The following is a 26,069-nucleotide window of genomic DNA, read 5'->3' as shown; positions in this document are numbered from 1 at the left end:
GAGCTTTTTGAATAAGTGACAAAGAAGCTTGACGAGGGCAGAGCAGTAGATGTTTTCCATATGAACTTCAGTAAGGCGTTCGACAAGGTTCCCCATGGGAGACTGGTTAGCAGGTTAGATCTCATGGAATACAGGGAGAAGTAGCCATTTATATACAGAACTGGCTCAAAGGTAGAAGACAGAGGGTGGTGGTGGAGGGTTGTTTTTCAGACTGGAGGCCTGTGACCAGTGGAGCGCCACAAGGATCAGTGTTGGGCCCTCTACTTTTTGTCATTTATATAAATGATTTGGACGCGAGCATAAGAGGTACAGTTAGTAAGTTTGCAGATGACACCAAAATTGCAGGTGTAGTGGACAGCGAAAAGGGTTTCCTCAGATTACAACAGGATCTGGACCAGATTGGCCAATGGGCTGAGAAGTGACAGCTGGAGTTTAATTCAGATAAATGCGAGGTGCTGCATTTTAGGAAAGCAAATCTTAGCAGGACTTCTACATTTAATGGTAATGTCCGAGGATGTGTTGCTTGAACAAAGAGACCTTGGAGAGCATGTTCATAGTTCCTTGAAACTGGAGTCGCAGGTAGATAGGATAGTGAAGAAGGCGTTTGGCATGCTTTCCTTTATTCGTCAGAGTACCGAGTACAGGAGTTAGGAGGTCATGTTGCGGCTATACAGAACGTTGGTTAGGTCACTCTTGGAATATTGCGTGTAATTCTGGTCTCCTACCTATCGTAAAGATGTTATGAAACTTGAAAGGGTTCTGAAAAAATTTACAAGGATGTTGCCAGGGTTGGAGGATTTGAGCTACAGGGAGAGGCTGAACCGTCTGGGGCTGTTTTCCCTGGAGTTTCGGAGGCTGAGGGGTGAACTTATCGAGGTGTACCCTGGGGTAAGGAAGTCCAGAACTAGAGGGCATAGGTTTAGTTTGAGAGGGGAAAGATATGAAAGAGACCTAAGGGACAAATTTTTCACGCAAAAAGTGGTACGTTTATGGATTGAGCTGCCAGAGGAAGTGGTGGAGGCTGGTACAATTGAAACATTTAAGAGAAATTTGGATGAGTATCTAAATAGGAAGGGTTTGGAGGGACATGGGCCAGGTGTTGCCAGGTGGAACTAGATTGGGTTGGGATATCTGATCGGCATTGACAGGTTGGACCGAAGGTTCTGTTTCCATGCTGTACATCTCGATGATTCTATGACTCTATAACTCACTCCGGGCTACCTGTTATTCTGCATATAAACCACACTGAAACCCTCGATTAGATTCCAGTCTGTAACTCACTCTGGGGTATCTGTTATTGTACACATAATCATCCCGAATCCCCTTGATAAAATTCCAATCTGTAACTGACTTCCATTTTTAAGGGACTCTGTATATTAGCCACTTCAATCGTTTGATTAGATTCTAGTCTGTATCACACTCCTCGGTATCTGTTATTCTGTATATTAACCATTCAATCAAAACCCTGTTAAAATTGTCCACAGTGTTCAGGGATGTGTACGTGAGGCGCATTGCACAGGGGTAAATGTGGGGAAATGGGTCTGGATGGGTTATTCTTCTGAGGGTCAGTGTGGTCTTTTTGGGCTGAAGGGCTTGTTTCCCCACTGTCAGGATTATATGAATCACCCAGAACCTCTCCATTAGATTCCAATGTGTAACTCACTTCCATGTATGTGTGACTGGCATGTTTCAAAACACTCCAAACCTTCAATTCTATTCCACTTCGATAAATACGAGGTGCTGCATTTTGGGAAAGCAAATTTGAGCAGAACTTATACCTAATGGTCAAGTCCGAGGGAGAGTTGCTAAAAGAGACTTTGAAGTGCAGGTTCGTATCTCCGTGAAAGTAGAGTGGCAGGTGGATAAGATAATGAAGGCAGCGTTTGGTATGCTTTCCTTTATTGGTCAGTGTTTTGAGTATAGGCATTGAGAGGTCAGGTTGTGGCTGGACTGGACATGGGTAAGGCCACTGTTGGAATATGGCATGCAATACTGCTCCCTTCCTATCGGAAGGATGTTACGAAACTTGGAAGGGTTGAGAAAAGATTTACAAGGAGGATGCCAGGGTTAGAGGATTTGAGCTACAGGGACAGGCTGAATAGGTTGGGGCTGTTTTCCCTGGAGAGTCAGAGGCTGAGGGGTGATCTTATGAAGGTTTATAAAATCATGACGGGCATGGATAGGAGAAATAAACAAAGTATTTTCCTTGGTGTAGGAGAGTCCAGAACTAGAGGGCAGAGGTTTAGTGTGAGAGGGGAAAGATATAGAACAGACCTAAGGGGCAGCTTGTTCACTGAGAGGGTGATACATGAATGGAATGAACTGTCAGAGGAAGTCGTTGGAGGGTCGTACAATTGCAACATTTAAAATGCAGCTCAATGGGTATATGAATGGAAATGCTTTGCAGGGAATTGGGCCAAGTGCTTGAAACAGAGACTAGAGTAGGTTAGGATATCTGGTCGGCATGGACGGGTTGGACCAAAGGATCTGTTTCCATGCTGTACATCTCTATGACTGTATGACTCCGTGATTTTGTGTCTCACTACTTGTCATCTGTTATTCTGTATGTAAACCACCCTGAATCCCTCGATTAGATTCCAATCTGTCCCTCACTCCTGGGTATCTCTTATGCTGTGTGTAAACCCTAAAGCCCTCAATTAGATTCCAGTCTGGAACTCACTCCTGGGGATCTGTTACTGGATCTGTGAAATGATCCTTGTTGGATGTTAGACGAAGACAAGATAAACTAAATGGTCAAATGTTACATTGGAAGCAAGAAGACACAAAGCTGTTGGTTCATTTCTGTCCTGTTACATATCTCCAAGTTTCAGATTGGGGCTGAATTTCTGTCACAATGGGGAAAGTCTCAAAAGCTGTTTACTGCCCTGCATGAACGTACCATCATAACATGAATTCCCTTGCAAGATAGGAAATGGAGACAGCTCCTGGAAGTTGTCTCTATCTCTGTGTGTGTGATTAGGTGTGTCTGCGGATGTCTGTTTGTGTGTGATTCGGTGTGCATGTTCAATGTTTTATATATTTTCAAACTGTATTGATGTTGCCAGTCTCTCTTGCTTTTTCTTATTAATACACTCAATGTCGTCGTTTTGCTGATATTAAATGGTGGCTGTGGACAAATCTAAAATGTCTGCCTTGCCGATTTGTGTCAGGAATACTTTCAGCAAGGGAGAGGGGGCAATGCGTCAAAAGTCATTTCCATTCATTGACGCTAACAGAGATAGGAAATGGAGACAGCTCTTTGAAGGTGATTAAAATGCAAATCCAAGAACCTGCTTACAGTGAATGCGGAGAGACAGTGTGACATTCCAGTAAGGTCTGCCTTACTTTCCAAGCTCCTAATATATGAGAGAAGCATAATATACAAAACCTGAAAGAGCTCAGCCACTGAATTGTAGATTTGCAGCGTTGGATCAGAACAATGCCTGGCTAGGCCTCATCCCAAATTGAAGCGTTTCTCAAATCCCACACTGACCTTCTGTGGGTTCAAATTGTGTGTTGTCTACAAATAAAATAATATAATGCACCTGCAATTGAACAAAGCTCTTTCTGGAACTTTGTGCATCTGTTGGTTAAGTATCTTTCAACAGGATTGAAGATAAATGAGAGTGAGAGATAGGTAGCACTATAACCAGAATGGCAGTGCAGTATAAAAGGTATATTAATACTTTCAGTGAAAGGGGAAAACAGAGGACGATAGCCCTCAAACTAGGAAAGTTGGGAGTCAGTAAAGTTGTGCAGTTTATGACTGCATTATGTTTATGTGAGTCAAGATTTGAAACCAGTTGGTCAATAGTGCACTTTGTGACTCACTCACAGTTACAAGTTATTTCACATAAAAAGGTTAACATATCCCTCGATTAGATTCCAGGCTGTAACTCACTCCGGGCTATCTGTTATTCTGTATCTAAACCTCCCTGAACCCCTCGATTAGATTCCAGTCTCTAACTAACTCCAGTGTATCTGTTATTCTGTACATAAACCAAGCTAAATCCCTCGATTAGTCTCCAATCTCTAACGCATTCCAGGCTATCTGTTATTCTGTAAATAAACCACCCTGAACCCCTCGATTACATTCCAGGCTGGAACTCACTCTGGGCTATCTATTAGTCTGTATATAACCCACCCTGAACCCTGCAATTAGATGCCAGGCTGTAACTCACACTGGGCTATCTGTCATGCTGTATATAAACAACCCTGAACCCCTTGATTAGATTCCAGGCTGTAACTCACTCTGGGCTATCTGTTATTCTGTATATAACCCACCCTGAACCCCTCGATTAGATTCCAGGCTGTAACTCACTCTGGGCTATCTGTTATTTTGTATATTAACCACCCTGAACCCATTGATTTGATTTCACTTCCTGACATGTTAAGCTCATGTTCCAAAACAATCTAATCTCAATAATGATCAATGTATCACTGGTCCTCCTATCTGCTGGCACTACCATCATGTTAACTTTCTGATGTTTACGTACATGATTGCCTGTAGCAGTGAGTCGCAGGCAGACAGAATGGTGCTGAACACATTTGGCACATTTGCCTTAATCAGTCAAAGCATTGAGTATAGGAGTTGTGGTGGCATGTTGCATCTGTACAGGATGTTAGTGAGGCCATTTGAAGAATACTGCGTACAACTCGGTTTTCTGCAGAAATGACTTACACGTATGTTCCAGGACTGGAGGTTTGAGCTATAGGGAGAGGCTGATTATTTTGAGGTGTTTCCCCTTGGAGTATCAATGGTTGAGAGGCAACATTATCGAGGTTTATAAAACCATCCGGGACATGGATATTCTGAACAGCCATGTTCTGCTCCCAAGGATAGTGGGGTCCAGACCAAGACAGCATAGGTTGGAGGGGAGAGGGCGAATGATTTAGAAGGGACCTGAAGGTAAATATTTCACACAGAGAGTGGTGTGTGTACAGAAAGTGCAGTCAGAGGAAGTGGTCAAGGCGGGTAAAATCACAGGAGGAATATTGGCCAAATGCTGGCAAATGGGACTAAATCAGATTTGATATCTGATCGGAGTGAACAAATTGGACTAATCGGTCTATTTCCATTCTGCATGACTCTCTGATTCTAGAAGAGGGATGACGAATAATTCTGAAAGGACCTTTCAAGTCGGAATTCTCTTCAGTGGAAGGTTATCGTGTCTCTAAGTTCACATTGATTGAACGCTGCATTAGTTAAATATTTGACAAGAAGTGAGTCATGCACAAAGGGATACAGACGGGAAAGTAGGGCTGAGACCACAACTTGATCAGCTACGATTTTAGTGCCTGGTGGAGAAGGATCCAAGTATCTAATGACCCACTCCTGCTCCTCAGTCCCATGTTCCTGTGTTTCATTCAGCCCGTCAAACCTGCTAGACAGGAGCAGTTGGAGGCTACTTACTCCTATAACCTGCTGCACAGAAACACAGGAGACCATTCAGCCCTTCAGTACTGTCCCACACGGTTTGAAGTGAATTGGGAAATGTAATTGGAAAACCCAGGCTGGGTACGAACGAGGTCCCTCATCTCTCTTCACAGAGCTTCCCCCCTCTGCAACTTGTGCTTCATTTGTTGGTCATGTTGTACACCCAGATTCAGTGTGAATGCTGACCCCATACCTCACTCATGGATGGCTCACAAAATCCTCTGGTCTCCCTGTCTGCAACATTCAATAACAGAACATTCAAGAAAATAACACCCACTAACTTTCCAATAACAGAATGGGAGAACATCAGAAACAGGGGCATGTTGTTCATCCCCCAAGCCTGCCTTGCCCTTCTTTAAAATCATGACTGATCTGCTCTTCGTCTCAAATCCTCTTTCATACCCAATTCTTCAGAGCCCTCAACTCTCTGACAGGTCAATATCCATCTACGTCCTCTTCAAATACGTTCAGTCCTCTAGCTCCCCGAACACTCTTGAGAAGAGAAATCCTGACATTCAATAATACCTGTTTGAATAAAACACTTGCTGCTCCTATATCATGGCCTATTGATATGAACAAAAGAGGTTGTCACAACGGTTCAGATAAAAGTGACTGGCCCTGATATCAAGGCAGTGGTTGACTTCTGTTGACATAAAGGAGCTTAACAAAACTGAACTTAATGGGAATCAGAGTAACCTCTCCAGTGTTTGGGTTCAAACCTGGCACAAAGGAAGATGTTCATCATCTCAGTCATGGGTCACCTCTGTGCGAGATCCTCAGGGTAGCTTCCCCTTCACAAACATCTTCAGCTGCTTCTTCCATGTCTCCCCGCCCCCACCCTCCCCACCATAAGATCAGAAGTGGGAATGGTCGCTGAAGATTCCACAATGTTCAGAACAATTTGTCCCCCTCAGCTCCTGAACTGGTCTTTGTCCATGTGTAGCAGGATTCAGAGTCCATTGAGACTTGTGCTGTTAAATGGTCCAAAACATTCACGTAACAGCACTGGCGGGCAATGCACATTTCCACAGTAAAACAAGGGTTCATTCAGCACCTCACTCTGGTTTCACAGGAAAATGAGGAAGTCATTCAGCCCATTGACACTACTGGAGAAGGACAGGGACAGCCCATTCAGTGCCTCTAATCTATTACTCAGGAAGAGAAGGAGTCTAGTGTGATGGGCCACAGCAGAGCCCCTCGAAAATATTTGAAGGCGGTAGCCAAGACTTTTATGTTTTCTTATTTTAAAGGAAATGTAAAGTGCCTGTTCCAGATGCAATGTGAATGGTCAAATTACTCTGTGAAGCAAAACACCAAAGCGAAACACGAAAGCGAAAATGAAACCAAAGAAAGAGGAATTTAGAATAACGTAATTCTATTGGAAAATTTATCAGAATAATAGATCTAGGAACTATTACTAATGAACTGTTCCAATGTAGGAAAATCCAATAAACACAGTCCTTGGCAAAAAGGAATATTCAGACACAGATTGTCACAAACATTTCTCCAATCCAGGAATTAAAAACAGCATCAAGAGAAATTTCAGAGAGGGTTGCAACCAGGAAACATTCCCTGAAGCTTCCAACTCTGTGGAGACCCCAATAGTTTCTGATGTCACTGAGAAACCAAAACCCAGTGATCAGAATCTATGAGAGCTGGCCACACCCATTCAAGCTGCATTAAAATAAACGCAAGGCCTCCCTAGCTGTTACTCAAGTGATCTTAACTATCCAGCTTGGTAATGATCGTTCAATCTCTCTCTTAAAAGAACCCCGGACAAAATAACCTCTTAAAGCTGCAGCACTGTCACACTAGTCAGTACAATGAGCTGTCAAACAGGAACCAGGGGCAACCAGTCAGGCCCTTGGCCCTGTCCAATCGGACAATTTTGAAGCCAATCACTCCCTTGAGTCACTTAAACAGGAACAACAGGAGGTCATTCCCACCTCAATGCATTTACACGGGGGCAGAATGAGGTATTTTTGGCTGATTCCTGATGCTGCCTGACCCGCTGAGCTTTTCCAGCAATTGATGCTCTACTCTGATCTCCAGCATCCGTAGCCTTATGTGTCTCCTAATTGATGCTCTAATATAATGAACAAGTGGGGCAGAGGCTGCACAGACAGACTGTTCCACATTGTTCATCTTGGTTCTGTTGCTTATGATACACATGAGGGACTTTAACGTGGCTTTCTAATGGTGAGCAGGGAAGCCATATGTCTTGTATGAAGTCTCAAGAAGGCATCTTCCATCTCCAAGAAGACAGCCTGGTGTTCCCGATGTAGGGCGGAAGCTGGTGGGATTGGCTACCTGTTTCAGAATGAAGGTATTGTGGCTGCTATTGGGGATTGTGAACAACCTGACGTTCAGTACAGGGTCACACGCCGACTGCACAATAATGTGGGGAGAGTTAATTAAGGCATATAAACTATTAGAAAAGTCACGTTAGACTGATGAATGGACTCTCTAAGTTCAAATAATGGTGGTCTTGTTCATGTTGACTTTGTCTAGTGCACGTCCTGTTCAGTGTAGCCTGTATGCCTTACTCCGTCCAAGTCTACTTCCACCCTATGATCTGTCTGGACATGCTTACTATGATCTGCCTCCACTGCTCATAAACAAAGTGTTTCCCTGTACTGAGGTACACGTGACAGTAAATCAAACCAATCAATCCTGGGTAAAGTATGGAATTTCTCTCCCTATCAATGTCAGTTTTGGAAATAAGTGATCGCTGCCATTCCTCGTGTTTCGGCATCACCATTTCTTCGTCTCTGACAGCTCTACAGATTAAACACTCCGCTTATTCACTCTATCCTCATGTTACCATCACCCGTGTCTGTGGTAAAGAGATCATTCCTTACAAAGGACATCAAATCTGTCGAGAGTGCCCCAAATGCTCACTCAGCAAAGCTCTACAACAGCCAGAAGATAGCTTTACTTATGTACTCGAATCATCTTACAATGAAGGACAGCATACCATTGACTGCACCCATTACGTACACAGGGTTTGATTGGGAGCAGTCAGCATTGACTTGTGAGTGGAAGATCATGCTTCCCAAATTTCTTAGAGTCCTTTGATGAAGTTACCAGGGCGTTTGATGAGGGCAGAATGGTAGACGTAGTCTCAATGGATTTCAGTAAGGCCTTTGATAAGGTTCCACATAGCAGGCTGCTCAGGAAGGTTACATCTCGTAGAATGCGGGGGGAACTGGCCAATTGGATACACAGTTGGCTTGATGGTAGGAAGTAGAGGGTTGAGTGGAAGGATGTTTGTCAGAACGGTGGCTTGGTCCATTGCTGTTTGTTATCTATGATTTGGTTGAGAATGTACAAGGTATGATTAGTAAGGTTGCAGATGACACTAAAGTAATTGGGAGAATGATCAGTGAGGACGTTTATCAGAAATTGCAGCAGGACCTTAATCAGGTGGGAAATGGGCCGAGAAAATGGCAAATGGAAATAAACATAGAAGCGTGAGGTCTTGCATTTTGGAAACTCAAATCAAGGTAGGAGTTTCATGGTGAATGGGAGGGTCTAAAGGGGTGCAGTGGGCAGAGGGACCTTGGAGTTCCGGTGCACGGTTCTCTAAGAGTGGAGTCACAGGTAGACAGGGCAGTGAAGAAGGCTTTTGGCACATTGGCCTTCATCAGGCAGGATATTAAGGATAGACGTTGGGACGTAATGTTGCAGTTACACAGGACTTTGGTAAGGCCGCACTTGGAGTATTGTGTTCAGTTTTGTCACCTTGTTAGAGGGAGGATGTTATTAAATTAGAAAGAGTGCATAAGAAATTTACAAATGGTCTGAGTTATAGGGAGAGGGTGGACAAGCTAGTATCTTTTCTTTCGCGTGTAAGAGACTGAGGGAATCCTTATAGAGCTGTATAAAGTAAAGATGGGTATGGATAGGGTTAATGCTCTCAGTGTTTTTCCAAGGTGTAGATAATCGAGGACGAGAGGGGATCAGTTTAAGGTTAAAGGGGAAGTAGTAAAAGGGAACCTGGGGGGGGGGGGCTACTTCTTTACACAGAGGGCTGGTACGTGGATAACCTGCCAGCAGATGTGGTTGAGGGGGGTACATTAACAACATTTCAAAAACATTTGGATAAATATGAGGATAGGAAAGGACTAGAAGCATATGGGCCAACTGCAGGGAAATGGGGTTAGCCTGGATGGACATTTACAAGGTGGACACGAACCCATCTGTTAATTAAACCCAAACGCCCAGAAAAGCTCGCCTCACCTCGTAATCTGTTAAAATATGAGCGACATAGATCTCCTACATTCTACTATTCAAACAAAAATTATCAAGTTACTTTCTTTACTTTAATAGTGAACACTGAACAACAACTATTCACAAATATAAGCCCCACTTTTCTTAGCTACTTACTATCTGACTCCAACTCTGTAAAAATATGCTGTTCAAACAACCCACATATGAAATATTAACATCTCAAGACCATACAGTCTCTAGAATCCCCGCTGTGTTCACTCTTTCAGCTGCTGATCTCCCTGGGTCATTTTTTTTTATTGCAAGTAGGTTTACATGAACATGTGTCTTTGATAGAGAGTGTTTGATATAGCCAGTTAGCACTCCTGCTCTACAGCAGTTGCTCTGCTGTTGGATGGCAGTAGCTCTCCCACCACTGTTCAAAATGCTGGGTTTGTATACTCCCAATGATATAATAATTCTCATAATTTGATTGCTGTCCAGGTGTCCAAACAATACTATTCAAATTCTGTTGGTTTCTGCTATCCTGAGCGTTATTTAAACTCTTTGGTTGCGTTTGAATGGCTGTCAAAACAGCAACCAAAACTCAGGTATCCATTTCTCAGCTAATGGTGACATGTGGAACAGTGTGACCTTTAGCTAGCATCTGTGGCTTTAATTTCTATTCAACAAAACCCGTTCAGTCTTAAAGTGCCCATACATGTTTTAGGCTTCATAACATCTTACTGCTTCAGAAAATAAAATGAACCAGCAGAATGAAAACATGGCATCATTCCTTTTCCTCTAATTGTTAATCCCAATTATATGAAATACAAAAGTATTAATGTCAGTTATCTCATTCATATTAATTCTGCACTCCAATACAACACTGGAATAAGTCAAATCTTATCTCCACTGCTTTCCTATGAATCAGTGAAAACACATCTGCTATCACATTGTAGGAGCCACAGCATGTACATTTTGTGAGTTTAAAGTCGGTAAGGTAAGACTCCAATTAAGTAGTCTCATATTCTGGTCTTTAAATATTCCAAAAAATGCAAGAGATTAGTCGTTGTCCACAACCATCTCCGACAATTTGTTTGTCATATACACATTAACATATTGTCAGGCCAGTGTGAAACTTAATCATTCTTGTTCAACAATGGAGATTTTGTATTTTTTTTCTGGTCGATATTGACTTTTTTCGACAAGTAGCCAATTAGCCATTCAATTCCATCATCCTCATTCTGTATCAATACATCTCCGATTCCGTTATCACAAGCATCAAACACAATTTACAAAGGGTTTCAGAATATTTGGTGAAGCTAAATCTGGTGTGGTGATTAATCCTGCTTTAAAATCCTCCAATGCCTCCTGGCATTGCACTGTGCACCACAATTCTGTGTTCTTCTTTTGTAGATCCATCAGTGGTGCCAATACGCCGCTGAAGTTTGGAACAAACGTCCGATAGAATCCAGTCAGTTCCAAAAATTGAAGCAAATCTTCCTTCGAGGATGGTCGTGGAATTTCCTCAAAGCCCTTCGTCTTTGTGTTCCATGGGGTCAACCTTCCATGTCCAATGTAATATCCTAAGAACGTCACCTCTGCCTTCGCGAATTCTGTTTTCTTTCCAAGTTTGCTTCTTGTAATCGTTCATCATGCTCAGCCAACTGTAACATGTGAGCTTTCACTCACTTGCTAAAGATCACTACATCATACAGATAAGCTGCACAATTTGTTCATTTGTCCACAACTCTGTTTCTGATTCTTAAATCTGGCTGGTGCATTATTCATCCATATGAAATACTCGATAAAGTTTTTTGTCATCTCTGGCATCTTTACTAGATAGTTTAACTGACTCCACATTTTTCTTTAATTTGAAAGGGGCCACTAAACCAGGCTTTGAAGAGATTTCTTCCCACTGGTGGCAATACTAATACGTCACCCCACGGGAAATCGTCAAAGTTTCAATGTTTTTATCTGCCACCTGCTTCACTCTAGGCTATGCTCTTCAGATACTGTTTAGCAAACTCACCTACTCCGTCTACTCTCTCCTTCACCTCATACACATAATCCAGGTTTGAGATTTCCGACTTCGGTCCTGTCAATTTATATTTAATTAATTTCAAAGGACCTCTCACTTCACGTATGAATATTAACTCAAAGGAAGTAAAGTGAGTAGATTTATTTGGGGCATCTCTAATGGCAAACAATTTAATGGGGCACCTTTATCTCAATCATTTGGCCAACACTGACAGTACGCTGTTAACATAGTCTTTAGCGTCTGATGCTAACTTTCCAAGGCTCCCTGGGATTCAGGATGGGAGGCCCTTGATTTGAAGTGCTGTATGCCTAAGCCATCCATGACTTCCTTAAACAGCTGAGCGGTAAAATGAGACCCTTGGTCTGACTGAATCTCTCTGGGCAGTCCATAGCGAGTAAAGAAAGCTACCAACTCCTTCACCTCCCTGTTTGCATTCACACTCCAATAATGGAATTGACTCTGGAAATCTGGTAGACACATCCATTATGGTCAGCAAGTATTGGTTTCCACTTTTACTTAAAAAGGGGAGCTACACAATTAATCATAACCCATGTGCAAGGTTCTTCGAATGCAGGAATTGGCAAGAAAGGTGCTGGTTTTATTACTGCCTGTTATTTACCTACCATTTGGTATGTATGTCACATACAACAAAAATTAACAGCGTCCTTGTGCATTCCAGGCCAGTGGAAATGCTTCTGTACCATAGCCTGAGTCTTCTGTACACCTAAGTGACCGCCTGCAGTTAGTTTATGAGCTACCCGTAACACTGTACGTTACTGCTAACACAATCTGGTGCACTTCGTCCCATTTCCATTCTGCAGTAATCTATCCGGGTCTCCATTTTAATTTTATGATTCTATCTTTAAGTTAATAAAGTTCAACACTATATTTTGATTCCTTTACTGTGTGTGTGCATGTGTATGTGTGTGTGTGAATGTGTGTGTATATATCTGTTGTAAGTCCATTAGCCTTTCAGGACTAAACACCTCTGCCTCATCGTTTGCCTGTTCAGGTTTTTCCTGCACCGTTGCATCAAACAGGGTTTCAGTTCACTGAGCGTCAACCCATTTGTCTTTTTCGTTCGTTTCTCATTCCTGCTGTAACTTATGACAGTAGGATCTTGTTACTACACAGTCTGGAAAAATTCTGGGTAATTTTCTTTTAAATCACCAATTCCCTAGTCTTCCTTTGGTTTCTCCACCACAAGGGGTGCCTATCCCAACTCGCCTCCTGCTAAATCGTTCCCAAGAACAAACTGTATTCCTGGAACTGACACTCTGTTACTCACTGTCACTGTTACTTCCTTTATCTTGATTTGGCATTCCATCCTGATGTTACACAAGGGAATGCTTAATTTCTGTCCCCATTCCACAAATTTACACACTCTTGATTAACATGCCAGAAAGAGTGAAATAAAACTTTCATCTCTTACTATTAGAGAGTGAGAGAAGGTGAGGGCTGCAGATGCTGGAGATGAGAGTTGAAAAGTGTGGGGCTGGAAAAATACAGCATGTCGGCAGCATCCGAGGGGCAGGAGTGTTGACGTTTCAGGCATAAATGCTTCATCAGGTAAGTGGGAGGTAAGGGAGGGGGAAGGAGGTTGAGAAATAAATGGGAGGGTGGGGGTGGAGCTGGGGTGGAAGGGAACTTGGGGTGCAAGATTCAAGTAGGGTGTGATGGTGGTAGGTCGGAGAGGAGGGTGATAGGACTCCTATAGGCCGTAGGAAAGCTGGAACCCTCAAACTGTATAGCATCAACGTTGACTTCACTAAATTCCAAATCCCCCCCTCCACCAACCTCTCCCAGATCCAACCGGACAACATAGCACTGCCCTCTTGGACTGCCCTAACTAGCCATCTTTCTTTCCACCTGTGGACTCCACACTCCCCTCCGACATATCACTATTACTCCCACCAACATCTTCTTATTGCCTTCCCAGTGACCCTCCCACCAGCTCAGCTACTACCCTCGTATTTATCTTTCAGCCCGCTTGTCCCCTCACCATGTTCCTGACGATGGGTTTCTGCCTGATATCCGATTGACCTGCTGTTTGGATGCTGCCTGATCCGTTGTGCTTTTCCAGCGCCTCACTTCTCAACTATTACAGACTGAGCAGATCCCGTATCTCACAAAATTATAACTTCTTGTTCTTCTCCCCCTGTTCTTTCTGAGTAAACTTTATCTACAGAGATGAATTCTTTCGAGAGATCAGGCACTGCCTCCATACCCAGCCCTTGCCTAGATTGTGCAATCTCCTGCAGCTCCTCGGTTCCACTTGGGTTCTCCTTTACCAGTTTCACTAATGCCACTGGGCTCAGCCTCTTCTACCACATCTTTCCCCAGTGTCTTCCTTTAACGCCCAGCACGATGTGTCCTAGCTTACTGCAGTGAAAACAACTTTTTTCCCTGAGCCCTTCTTAAACCACCAGCATTGTAATTTTATGTGTTCCACTCCCTTATAATGAGAGCACCTGAGGCCTTTCACCACCTTTCAACCCCCTTGGGCTTCTTTCTTCACCTGTAGTGAACTATTGTGAGCTACTGTTCGCTTTGTAATGTGTGATCGTCCCTTCTCCCAATTTCTAATCCCTCACAGGTTGAAATTCCTGCCAGAAGCTAACTTTCATCACTTGCCACGATGCATATTTACCTGCCATTTTTGCCGTGCGTCTCACATCCTATTCATTCATATGAATTCTTACTATCTCTGGAAGTGAGTCTTTTAACTTCTCCAGCAGATTAATCTACCTTCAAGCCTCACAGGTCTTATCCATTTTAAGGCCGGCATCCACCTGTTAAAATGACTGTGGTTAATTCTTTCAAACTCAATATAAGTCTGACCTGGTTCCGTCTCTATTTTTCTGAACTTCTGTCTATATGCTTCGAGTACCAATTCATAACCAATCAAAATAGCCAATTTGACATCTTGATAATCTCTTGATCCCTCATCTGACAGCGCTGCACATACCTCACCAGCTGTGCCCACCAGCTTAGTCTGAACTAGCATTACCCACAAGTTCACTGGACACGTCATCTGACGAGCCATTTTTTCAAATGAAATAAAAAGGGTTTTGACATTTTTCTCATCGAAGTATGGCAAGTTACTAACCTAGTTGTATACATCCCTACGTTCTCCCTTCATCTCCATCCAGTTAATTTAACTTTCTTGTCTAATTCCCAACTTCTGAATTTCAAATCCTCTCTCTCTTTCTTTTTCCTCTCTTTCTCTTTCATCTCTCTCTGTTTCCATCCCTTTATTTATCTTCTAACTCCAGGTGCCACATTTGTAATTTAAGTTTTTATAACTCTACTGCAGTTGCCTATTTCTCTGATACATCAAAGTGCTTAACCAACTCCATTACAATTTCAACTTCTCTTTTCTCCCTGGTTAAAACCAATTCCAACCTATTTGCTAATTGTTAAAAAAAATGTCGTCCTTCTGTCTTTCTAAACTTCCTTGGAAAACTTGGGAACCTCTTTAGTAATGTTAAAAGCTATTTCCCTCACTTTTCATTTAATCAACCACAAGTAACAAAATTAAACGAATTTCCCCACTGGTTTTATTTGAAGATCAAAGTCACTAATTGCAATGAGTTGCAATTTGCTGGGACCTGTCGTATCTCAAATCTGTTCAAGTCAGTCCAATTGCCACACTGCATGCCCCAAACTGTTATGACGCCAATGTCGAACCCCTTTGTTAATTAAAATCACGCACCTAGAAAAGCTCACCTCACATCATAATCTGTCAAAACGTGAGCGACAGAGAACTCCTAAATTCCACTAATAAACAACAAATCACAATTTATATGTGTGCAGGTTAGCTCGCTGAGCTTGAAGGTATGTTTTCAGACGTTTCGTCACCATGACTAGATGACAACTTCAGTGAGAGTCTCCGCTGAAGCTCTGGTGGTATATCCCTCCTCTCTACTTATAGATTTGTTTTCTTAAAGTAGTTGATGTCATTTCCGGATATTTTGACAAGAGAATGTAGACAGGATCTAACTTGATGCGTTTATTGATGGACTTCTGGTTAGAATACCATTCCTCCAAGAAGGTCCTTGCGTGTCTTAGTATGTGTGTGTGCTTTGTCCCAGTCAAAGTGATGCCCTTCTTTCTCTGTATGTATGACTTATAGTGATAGTGCGTCATGTCTTTTGCTTGCTAGTTGGTGTCCTTGTATCCTCGTAACACAACAACAGAACAGTTCCTTGGTGGAAAAATGATTTTATACACACTGTTTAATCAATGTGTGTGTGCAGATAAGTCGCATTTTTCATATGTACACAACATATTGTGAATGAACAACAGAGACACGGTAAACGAAAAATGATGCATATGATGTATAAAATTGATAAAACATTAAAAATCCTCTCAACGTTCCCTCCTTTTCTGAAATAACCAACTCTAATCTCTCATTCTTACCAGGATGTGTGCTCCAAATTCTTGATTCTGGTGTCACAACTTACTTCAGTTAATCCCCTTTCTACCGGGACTTCAACATATTGGCCTGTTGGGTTCTTTCCAAAGCTAGTGTCTGTCATATTATTGGAGATCAATATTCCGGCATCAGACTCAGCATTTAAACATATTACTCTGTTGTACATGCACTGTACAAAGGACCACAGCACACAGGCATTGCCAAAACATTGGGGGATGTTCATCGACTTCTTTCGAGAATGTAGTTTTCTCATTTTCCACATCTACATATTTATATCCTGTCTCTCGTTCTCCCTTTGTATCTAGTTAAGAAATCCACAATTTATTCTTCGTGTCCCATCTCCCAAAACTCCTTCTTTCAGTTTATATCTAATGCTTTCTTCAAGATGTAATGTGGTTATAATTAAACAATGTAACTACCAAGACATGTGGGAGGAGCTTGCCAGAGTTAATTGGAAGTGGAGCTGAACAGGAAAGAACATGGAACAGCAATGGGAGGAGGTTCCGGGGATAATTCGGAAGATAATACCAGAAATGCAACCCCAAGAACTTGATACATACTCATGGGAGAACAAGTCAGCCATGAGTGATAAGGCATCAAACCAAAAGAGAAAATGAACAATGTGGTGAAAATGATTGGGAATCCAGAGAATTCATTGGCTCTGCAACGACATAACGCTGGCATCACTGCCACTACAGAGCTCTTAATCATGGTCAGGGAAAGACTCAGAGGAAAACATTCACTTTACACACAGAAGATGGTATTTCTCAAGGAAAAAGATTCAGGTGAATTAAACATTTGCACTAAGATCCGTTAAATTCTTTTGTGGAATGTGTCAGATTGGAAGCAAGACCCAGGGAGAGACCCTCAGCAGAATGAGAGTTTGGAAATGGAAGGATTTCCACATCAGAAACCAGGTTAGGTAACTGAGTGCAGTGCGGATGGCTGAATGGGTCTCAGTGAGAATTGGGGAACAGACAGCGGAATTGCATTGCAGATATTGCAGCTCGAAACTGCGTATTCATGTAGTGCTATAGACCACAGAAGCAGGAGAAGCAGACATGCATTGAACCACAAATTGTAACTTTTTGCCAGGATAAGACCTCAGTCTGTCATTAGCAGCAACACCATCCATTGCTCAGTGACGAGTGTGGGCGAAGATGTCAGAGTCAGAATCACATGAACTTTAACCTGATGCTAACTCTTTAAAGCTCCCAGACTTGACCGACAGATCTGATCGAAGCACTGCAGTCCTGTCACGTTCAGTTATAAATGAAGATGGACGATTAAACAAATGACTGGAGGAGAGAGCTCCACAAACATTCCCTCCTAAATAATGGAACGGACCTGCACATCAGTGTAAAAGAGAAGGATGTTTTATCTGCACCATCTTCTGCCAGAAGTGTTGAGTCGATGATACACCTCACCCTCATCATGATGCCCACAAAATCACAGATGCCAGTCTTCAACCAATTTGATTCGCTTAACATGACATGGAGAAACAAGTGAACACAGTAGATAGGACACAGACAATGGGTCCTGACTCCATTCCTGCAATGGAACTGAAGAGGTGTGCTGTACAGCAAGCCGTGTTCTCCGGGGAAGCTTTTTCATTCCAGCTCCAACTTTGACATCTCCCTGGCAATGTGGAAAATTACTCAGCTATTTCCAGTCCCATAAAACGGTAATAACTACAATCTGACCAATTACCACCTCCTCAGTCCCATCATGTCAGTCAAATTGGTGGGAGTTCTTTTTGACAGAGCTGTCAAGCAGCACAGAAATAACCAGCTCAGTGTGGTTTCTGACAGGTCCCCCTGTGGAGATGGTGCTGTTGTGGAAATGTTACTGGATTACTAATCCAGACCAGGCTAATGATCTGGTAGCGGGTGGAAGTTAAAGACCATTAATAAAATATCGAGATCTAAAATCTGGGATCAGTAACTGTGACATTGAAGCCAATATCGATTGTAAACAAAATTTCCTTCTCCAATGCAGTTTTAGGAAGTGAATCTCCATGATTTCCTGATCTGGCCTAAAACTGACTCCAAAGACCCTGACATGTGATAAACAAATCAATGGTCTCTCAACTCCAAGCAAGGGCACTCATTTGTATCAAACAACTCCGAGGTCTGAAAGGATGAAACCGAGCAGAACACGCGACCTCAGCATCAGTGTCGGAAATGGGAATGGGAACACAGTCCTGTCGACCCTGCAGAGACCTGCTTCCTAACATCTGAGAGCTTGTGACAGCATTTACAGAGCTTTCCCACAGACTGCACAGAAACAGCGGGAAAGGTGTAGTTCATACAACACATCGAGCATCCCCCATTCTAGTTCATGGAAAAAATCTCCTCAATGCACTTACCCCACACGATATACATATCCGTTTATGTGAGTAATCTTGGGAAGCTTTAAAATAGGAAGTGCAGTAGTACGTTTGGTCTATCGAGTTTGCTGACCAATTCAATATAATGATGGTTGGCCCTTTATTTCAACACTGTACTCCTGCTCTCCCATCATCACTTTACTGTCTCTAAATCCTTATCAATAATCACTGTCTCGGTTTGCAGGTGCGAGCGAATTCCCTAGGTTCCCCAGTTAATGAGATCAGAAATTTATTACCATCTCAATGAAGAATGGCCTGTCTGTACCTAATACTGTGGCCCCTTGTTTTAGTAGTCCCAGCATTGGGAATTATCATCCCTGCTTCCAATCTGTCTCACCCTGTCAGAGTGTTATATATTTCACTGAGATCTCCACTCATTTTCCTAAACACCATGGAATACTGACATAGTCGCCCCAAACTCTGCTCCCACAACAAGCCCGTCATCGCAGAGATCAGTCTGGTCATCCTTCACTGCTCTCCATCAATGTCAGGTTTGTCCTTTATTAGGTGAGGAGACCAAAACTGCACACAATACTGCACAATGTTCAAGATGATATCTCACCAAGGCCCTGTACATCTGCAGTAAGACACATTTTCTCCTGGACTCAAATCCCCCTGAAATGAAGGTCAACACACCATTTATCTTCCTCACTGCTTTCTGTTCCAGCAATATTCCTTTCAGCAACTGGTGTACATGGAGATGCAGATCCTTTTCAATGTTACAACTCCCCACTTGGTGGGTCTGTGTACACTGGGCAGCGTGCCAATCTCCATGCCCAGTATTGACTTCTGGTTGCAGAACTCACTGCACTGCTTCGGCCTCAGATGTTTATGCGAAGGAAACAACAAAAAGGAGCATACGTCCCTTTGTAAATCAACATGTTTCAACCAATCCCTTTCAAATGGTAGGCTGCCAATTTATCGTTTCCACCAAAGGGCTCAGCGTCATCTCTATCCACATTGTTCTCCATCTGTCCCGTATTTACCCATTCACTCCACTTGTCTTCGTCTTCTCGGTCCTTTTTTACATCCTTCTCACCCACTCACAATCCCACATCCGTTAGTGCTGTCAGCAGGCTGGGATATATGGTGTCTGATTCCAGCAACCAAATGTTTGAAGGGCATTGCGAACAGCTGGGCCCTAAGCACCGATCCCTGTGACACCTCAGCAACCGTCCTCTGTGAATTTATATTTATTCATTTCATGAATCTCAGAGTCACTGGCTGGGCCAGCATTTATTGCTTGCCCCTAGTTGCCCTTGACAAGGTGGTGGTGAGCTGCCTTGTTGAACGCTGCAGTCCACCTGCTGTGGTTGACCTCCAATGCCATTAGGGAGGGAATCCCAGGATTCTGACCCAGTGACTGTGAAGGAGCAGTGATATATTTCCAAGTCAGGATGGTGAATGGCTTGGAGGGAACCTGAAGATGATGGTTTTCCCATACATCTGTAGCCCTTGTCCTTCTAGATAGACATGGGAGATGGGAAGATGGTCTCTGAGGATCTTTGGTGAATCATTTCATTGCAGCATGTAGACAGTAAAACACTGCTGCTGCTGCTGTGTGTTGATGGTGGAGCATTGTGGATGAAGGGACAGTCAAACTGGCTGCTTTGTCCTGGATGGTATAAAGCTTCTTGAGTGTTGTTGGGGCTGCACTAATCCAGACAAATTGGGAGACTTCTATCACACTTCTGATTTATGCATTGTAGATGATGGACAGCCTTTTGGAGGTCAAGATGTGAGTTACTCGTCGTAGTATTCCGAGCTTCTGACCTGCTCTTATAGTTACTGTGTTCATGTGGCGAGACCAGTGAGTTTCTGAGCAATGATTACCCACCAGGAACTTGACACTGGGGGATTCAGTGATCGTAACACCATTGAATACCAAGGGGCAGGTTAGATTATATTTTACTGGTGATGGTCATGGTCTGGCATTCGTGTGGCCTGAATATTACTTGCCACTTGTCAGCCTGGATACTGTCCAGATCTTTTCGCATTTGAACATGGACTGCTTCAGTATCTGAGGAGCCACAAATGTTGCAGAAAATTGTACAATCATTGGCGAACATCCCCATTGCTGACCTTAAAATGGAGGGAAGGTCATTGATGAAGTAGCCCTGAAGAAGTTTTCGGCCACTGCTCGAGGGACTCCGACAGACTTGGAGCTGAGTTGACTGACATTTATCAACCATGACCATCTTCCTACGTGTCAGGTATGATTCTAAGCAGCAGAGAGTTTGCCTCTGATACCCATTGATTCCAGTGTTGCTAAAGCCCCTTGACACCACACATAGTCGAATGCAGCCTTGATTTAAAGGGCTATCGCTCTCACCCCACCTCTGGAATTCAGCTCTTTTGTTCATGTTTGAACCACGGTAATGAGGTCAGGAGCTTAGTGGCCCTGGTGGAGCCCAGACTGGGCGTCATTGGCCAGGGTATTGCTGAGCAGGTTGCTGCTTAAAAACATTGAGACCTTCCACCACTTTACTGATGATCGAGAGTAGACTGATGGGGTGGCAATTGCCCAGATTGGATTTATTCTGCTTTTTACATACAGGAGATACTTGGGGTAATTTTCCACATAATCAGGAAAAGCCATTGTTGTAACTGCATTGAAATAGTTTGGCTCGGGGAGTGGCAAGTTATGGAGCACAAGTTTTCAGTACTATTGGTGTCAGATTATGCACCGTTTGGAGTATCCAGTATCTCCAATCCTTTCTGGATATCGAGTCGACTGAATCGATTCGGCTGATGACTGGTAACTGAATTGGTGAGGACCACTGTAGGAGGCTGAAATGGATTATCCACTCAACACTTCCGACTGAAGATTGTTGCGAATGCATCAGCCTTATCTTATACACTGAAGTGCTGGGCTTTTCCATCATGGAGGAAGGGGTTATATGTGGAATCTCTTCCTCCAGTGAATTGTTTAATTGTCCCCAACGTTTCTCAGCTAGATGTGGAAGGACTGCAGAGCTTAGATCCGTTCCTTTGTTTGTGGGATCACTTAGCTGTGTCTATCACTTACTGCTTCTGCTGTTTGGCGCTCAAGTAGTCCTGATTAGTGGCTTCACCAGGCTGACACCTCATTGTCAGGTATGCCTGGTGCTGCTCCTGCCATCCTGCACACTGCATTGAACCATTGTTGATCCTCTGGATTGATGGCAATTGTTGCGAGGGGAATATGCCAGGCCATGAGGTTATGCGGGAGTACAACTTGGGTGCTATTGATGACCCACAACACCTTATGGACATCCACATTTGAGCTGCTAGATCTGTTCGAAGTCTGTCCTGTTTAACAACGTGATAGTACCACCCAAAATGGTGGAGGTTATTCTCAATGTGCAGGTGTGATTTTGTCTCCACAATGACTATGCGGTGGTCTCTCTTACCGATAATGTCATGGACAGATACTTCTGCAACTGGCAGATTAGTAAGGCTGTGTTCAAGTATGTATTTTCCTCTTGTTGGTTCTTTCCCCACCTGCTGCAGAACCAGTCGAGCAGTTATATCCTTTGGGGCCTGGCCAGCTCGATCAGTAATGCTGTCGCTGAGATACCCTTGGTGGTGAACATTGAAATCCCCCACCCATAGTATATCCTGCGTCCGTGCTACCCTCAGTGCTTCCTCCAAGTGTTGGTCAGCATGGAGGAGTACTGATTCATCAGTTCAGAGAGGCTGGTACGTAGTAATCAGCAGGAGGTTTCCTGCTGACTTCATGGGACTTCATGGGATACGGAGTCACTGTTGAGGACTCCAAAAGCAATTCCCTTCCAACTGTATCCCACTATGCCGCCACTTCTGTTGTGTCTGTCCTGCTGATGAGACGGGAGATATTCGGGGTAGGTAATGGGGTGTCTGCGATATAGTCATACTCACAGAATCATACCTTACAGACAATGTCAGGCTGTTGCTTGACGTGTCTGTTTATTTCTATTCACTGTTTCCTGCCAGCTGTCCCATTCTGGAAACATAGCCATATATTAGCCCCCAATCCACTCAGATTTGATTTTGCAAATTGGGCTTGGAGCTTTACCAAGCTCCTTCTAAAAATCATCATGTTTTACATCCATTGCTTCTCTTTCATTTGTCTCCCATTCTATTTCTCAAACATAATTCCCATTTCATAAATCTATGTTAGTGTTGCCTATGACCAATACTTTCAGCCACAATAATTTCTCCTAAACCATTTACTTACTATGTTCTATGGTCAATGTACTCTATCATTTTCCCACACCAGACTTGGTTTTCCGTGTATTGTTTGAAAGTTCTGTGAAGACAGAACTGAAGTAGTGGCTTCATAGTTCTGCCATTCCCCTGTTTCCCATTCTCCATTCTCTGGTTTCAAACTGTAGGGAAACTGCACTTGTTTTCTCATATTTCTCACGTTGACATAATTTAACAAGCTATTACAGTTCACTCTTGTAACCCTTGTGAATATACTTTTCAGACAGCCATCAATTCCTGTCTTAAACAGCTCAATAATTGACCTTCCACACCATACACTCACAGGAGCATAGACTCTGTGCCAACAGAAATACAGCACGATCTATATTTGTCCCACTTTCCGACATCAGGCCCATAGCCTGGAATGTTATGACACTTCCAAGTGCTCGTCCAAGTACTTTTTAATGATTGTGAGGTTACCCGTGATACTTCCCCTCTCAGGAAGTAATCCCAGAACCCCACATGGTCGAGGTGAAAAAATATTTAAATCCTCTCTGAATCTCAAACCTTTCACTTTAAAAGTGTGCTCATTTGTTCTTGACCCTCTGACTAAAAGGAACAGCTACTGTCTATCCACCCTGTCCATGTCCCTCATAATCTTATCCTCCTGAATCACGGACCCCTCAGGTTACTCTACTCCAAAGTAAACAACCCGAGCTTATCCAGCCTCTCTCCATAGCTGATATGCTCCATCCCATGGAACATCCTGGTGAATCACCTCTGCAACCTCTCCAGTACAATCACATTCTTCCTGGAATGTGGCTCCTAGAGCTACATACAGTACTCCATTTTGGCCTAACCAAAGCCCTGTATTGTTCTTATAATCTACATCCAGATTAGGAAATGCTACACCCAAGGTCCAATTCTTAACTAGTCCATTAACCTGTCCAGTCACATTCAGGGATGTGTGGAGAAGCACAATCTGAACTTCCCAGTGTGCTGCCTTTCATTGAGTGCTCCCCTGTCTGGTTCCTTCTCCCAAAGTGCATCACCTCATATTTATCAGGGTTACATTGCATCTGCCATTGAACTTCCCATCTGACCAATCTTCTGCATCTTCCTGTAACTTAAGGCCTTCCTCCTCACTGCGAACCAACCGGTCAATCTTTATGTCAAACCTACACATACTTATCACACCTCCCCACTCTCCACTTAGCTCCCTCCATATTCTCATCTTTTTTTATGAATAACATAAACAATAAGTGACACAGCACTGATCCCTGTTCTACCCCAGGGGACACTGGTCTCCAGTTACACAAACAGCCTTCTCCCACCACCCTCTGCCTGCTGCCACTAAGACAATTCTCCTTGTAACCTGTCAAGGTATCCTTCATATTGTGAGATTTTACATTATTTCTCAGTATCCCACCTCGAAATTTGTCAAAGGTCTTCCTACAAAACTAAACAATCGACCTCCTCAAACTAATTCAATCAAATCCATTAGATGTGACTTCCTTCTGATAAAGCCATGATAATTATCTCTGATCAAACCTTTTGACTCTGATTGGAGTTCGATTTTCTACTTCCATATTTTATCCAGTAGTTTCCTTAACAGTGATCTAATACTCGTTAGTCTATAGTCACCAAGACTATCTCTCCCACTCTTACTGTGAAGTGTAGTCGTATTAGCAGTCCTCCAGTTCTCTGGCACCTCCCCTATGGTCAGATTCTAATTATAATATTCAATCAGGGTCATTCCTCCCTTGACCCCAACAGCCGCCTGTGATACAACTCATTCAGACATGGAGATTGGTCCAAATGTATACAGAACAAGGCCTCAAATCCCTGCTCGTATTTTACATCAATCTGTTCAAGAGTTGTCCAGTCCATCTTCTTGAATTCTGTACCTGCATCCTCCTTCTCGCAAGTAAAATAGATGTGAAGGTCTCATATTACAATCGATCAATGTTCTCTCGCTTGACACACAGAGTGCCCCTTTGGTTTCTAATGGACACGAACTCTTTGCTGATTATTCTGTTCTACTTGTCTGTGTAGAATATCGTGGGATTCTCCCAGATCTCGCCTGCTTGTACTTCCTCATGTCCCTCTGTTATTCAGTCCTTTCGATGTTTCTAAGATTCACTACAATCACCTCTCATGTTTCGAAACTCGAGATTACAGGCTGAGCTACCCCGTCAGACAACCTTGCCAATTTAGGGGTTAATTTGGAGAATGCCTTTTGCAGTTCCTCTGTAGTCAGTACATTCTTTCTTAGATTGGGACTCCGAACGATATACAATATTCTACGTTGAATCTCATCAACGCTCGATGGAATTGGTGCACGACATCCTCTATCTTCCAATTACATTCACATGAATGTAAACCTAATTTTTACTTTTTCATTTGCATATGTTCTTCCTAATACCTCTCGGTTTATCTTTTCCTATGAGCTCAGTGTATGAGTTCTTTTAAAATGCTCATGAATATCCAACTATACGTTATCCAATGGTTCATCATTGACTATGTCCACAAGAATCATCTTCAAACCATTCCAAAAACATGTTTGCCACTTCTGGTTTTCATTTCATCGGAACTTTCTCACACTCCCCAGTTATGTTATTACCTTCTAAATATCTAGTAGCCTGCTCTTTGTAATCGAGTTCAACAGACACCCGACTGCGGATGACACAATATCTGGTCTGTAGTTCACCATTCTCCAAATTCATCCTTTCTTAAACTATTGGATAATATTTATAACCTTTTCCTTATCCAGATTGGCTAAATGCCTTTCGGGAATGTGTCGGAAAATAAAGTGAAAATCCGCGATGCAATCAACATGTTTATTGCTGCTTCCTCTGAAATTCTTGTATGATGTGCATCTAGTCTGTCAGATTTATAAATACTCGATCCAGCTTTCTTTTCAAAGATGACCCCAACATTGATAAGAATGGTCTTAGACTTTACTTACACAAGTCCCATGGTCACTTGGTATTTCTGGAAGAATGTCTGGATATTCTTCCACGAAGATAGACACAAATACACTGTTTATTTTCCCTGCGATTTCTCTGTTCTCTGCAATAAATTATCCTGAACGCACACCAACTACTCCACATTTGACATTGTTTTTATTTTTTCATACATTGATAGACGCTTTTTAGCAGTCTTTATGTTTTTCTTTCGTTTGCACTCTTTTTCTCTTTCTGATTTTCTTCTCAGTTTCTTGGTCATCCCTTGCTGGGTCATACATTTCTCTGAATCTACTGACTTACTGCAACACTTGGCATTTTTCTAAGCTGCATCCTTTCATCTAATAGGTAGATGAAGGTGGGGTTGAAAGTGATAGTCGGAGAGGAGGGTGGACCAGATTGATTGGAAGGAAAGTGGA

Source organism: Chiloscyllium punctatum, chromosome 21 (assembly GCF_047496795.1).
Source record: "Chiloscyllium punctatum isolate Juve2018m chromosome 21, sChiPun1.3, whole genome shotgun sequence".
NCBI classification, from domain to species: domain Eukaryota; kingdom Metazoa; phylum Chordata; class Chondrichthyes; order Orectolobiformes; family Hemiscylliidae; genus Chiloscyllium; species Chiloscyllium punctatum.
This window is presented reverse-complemented; position numbering follows the sequence as displayed.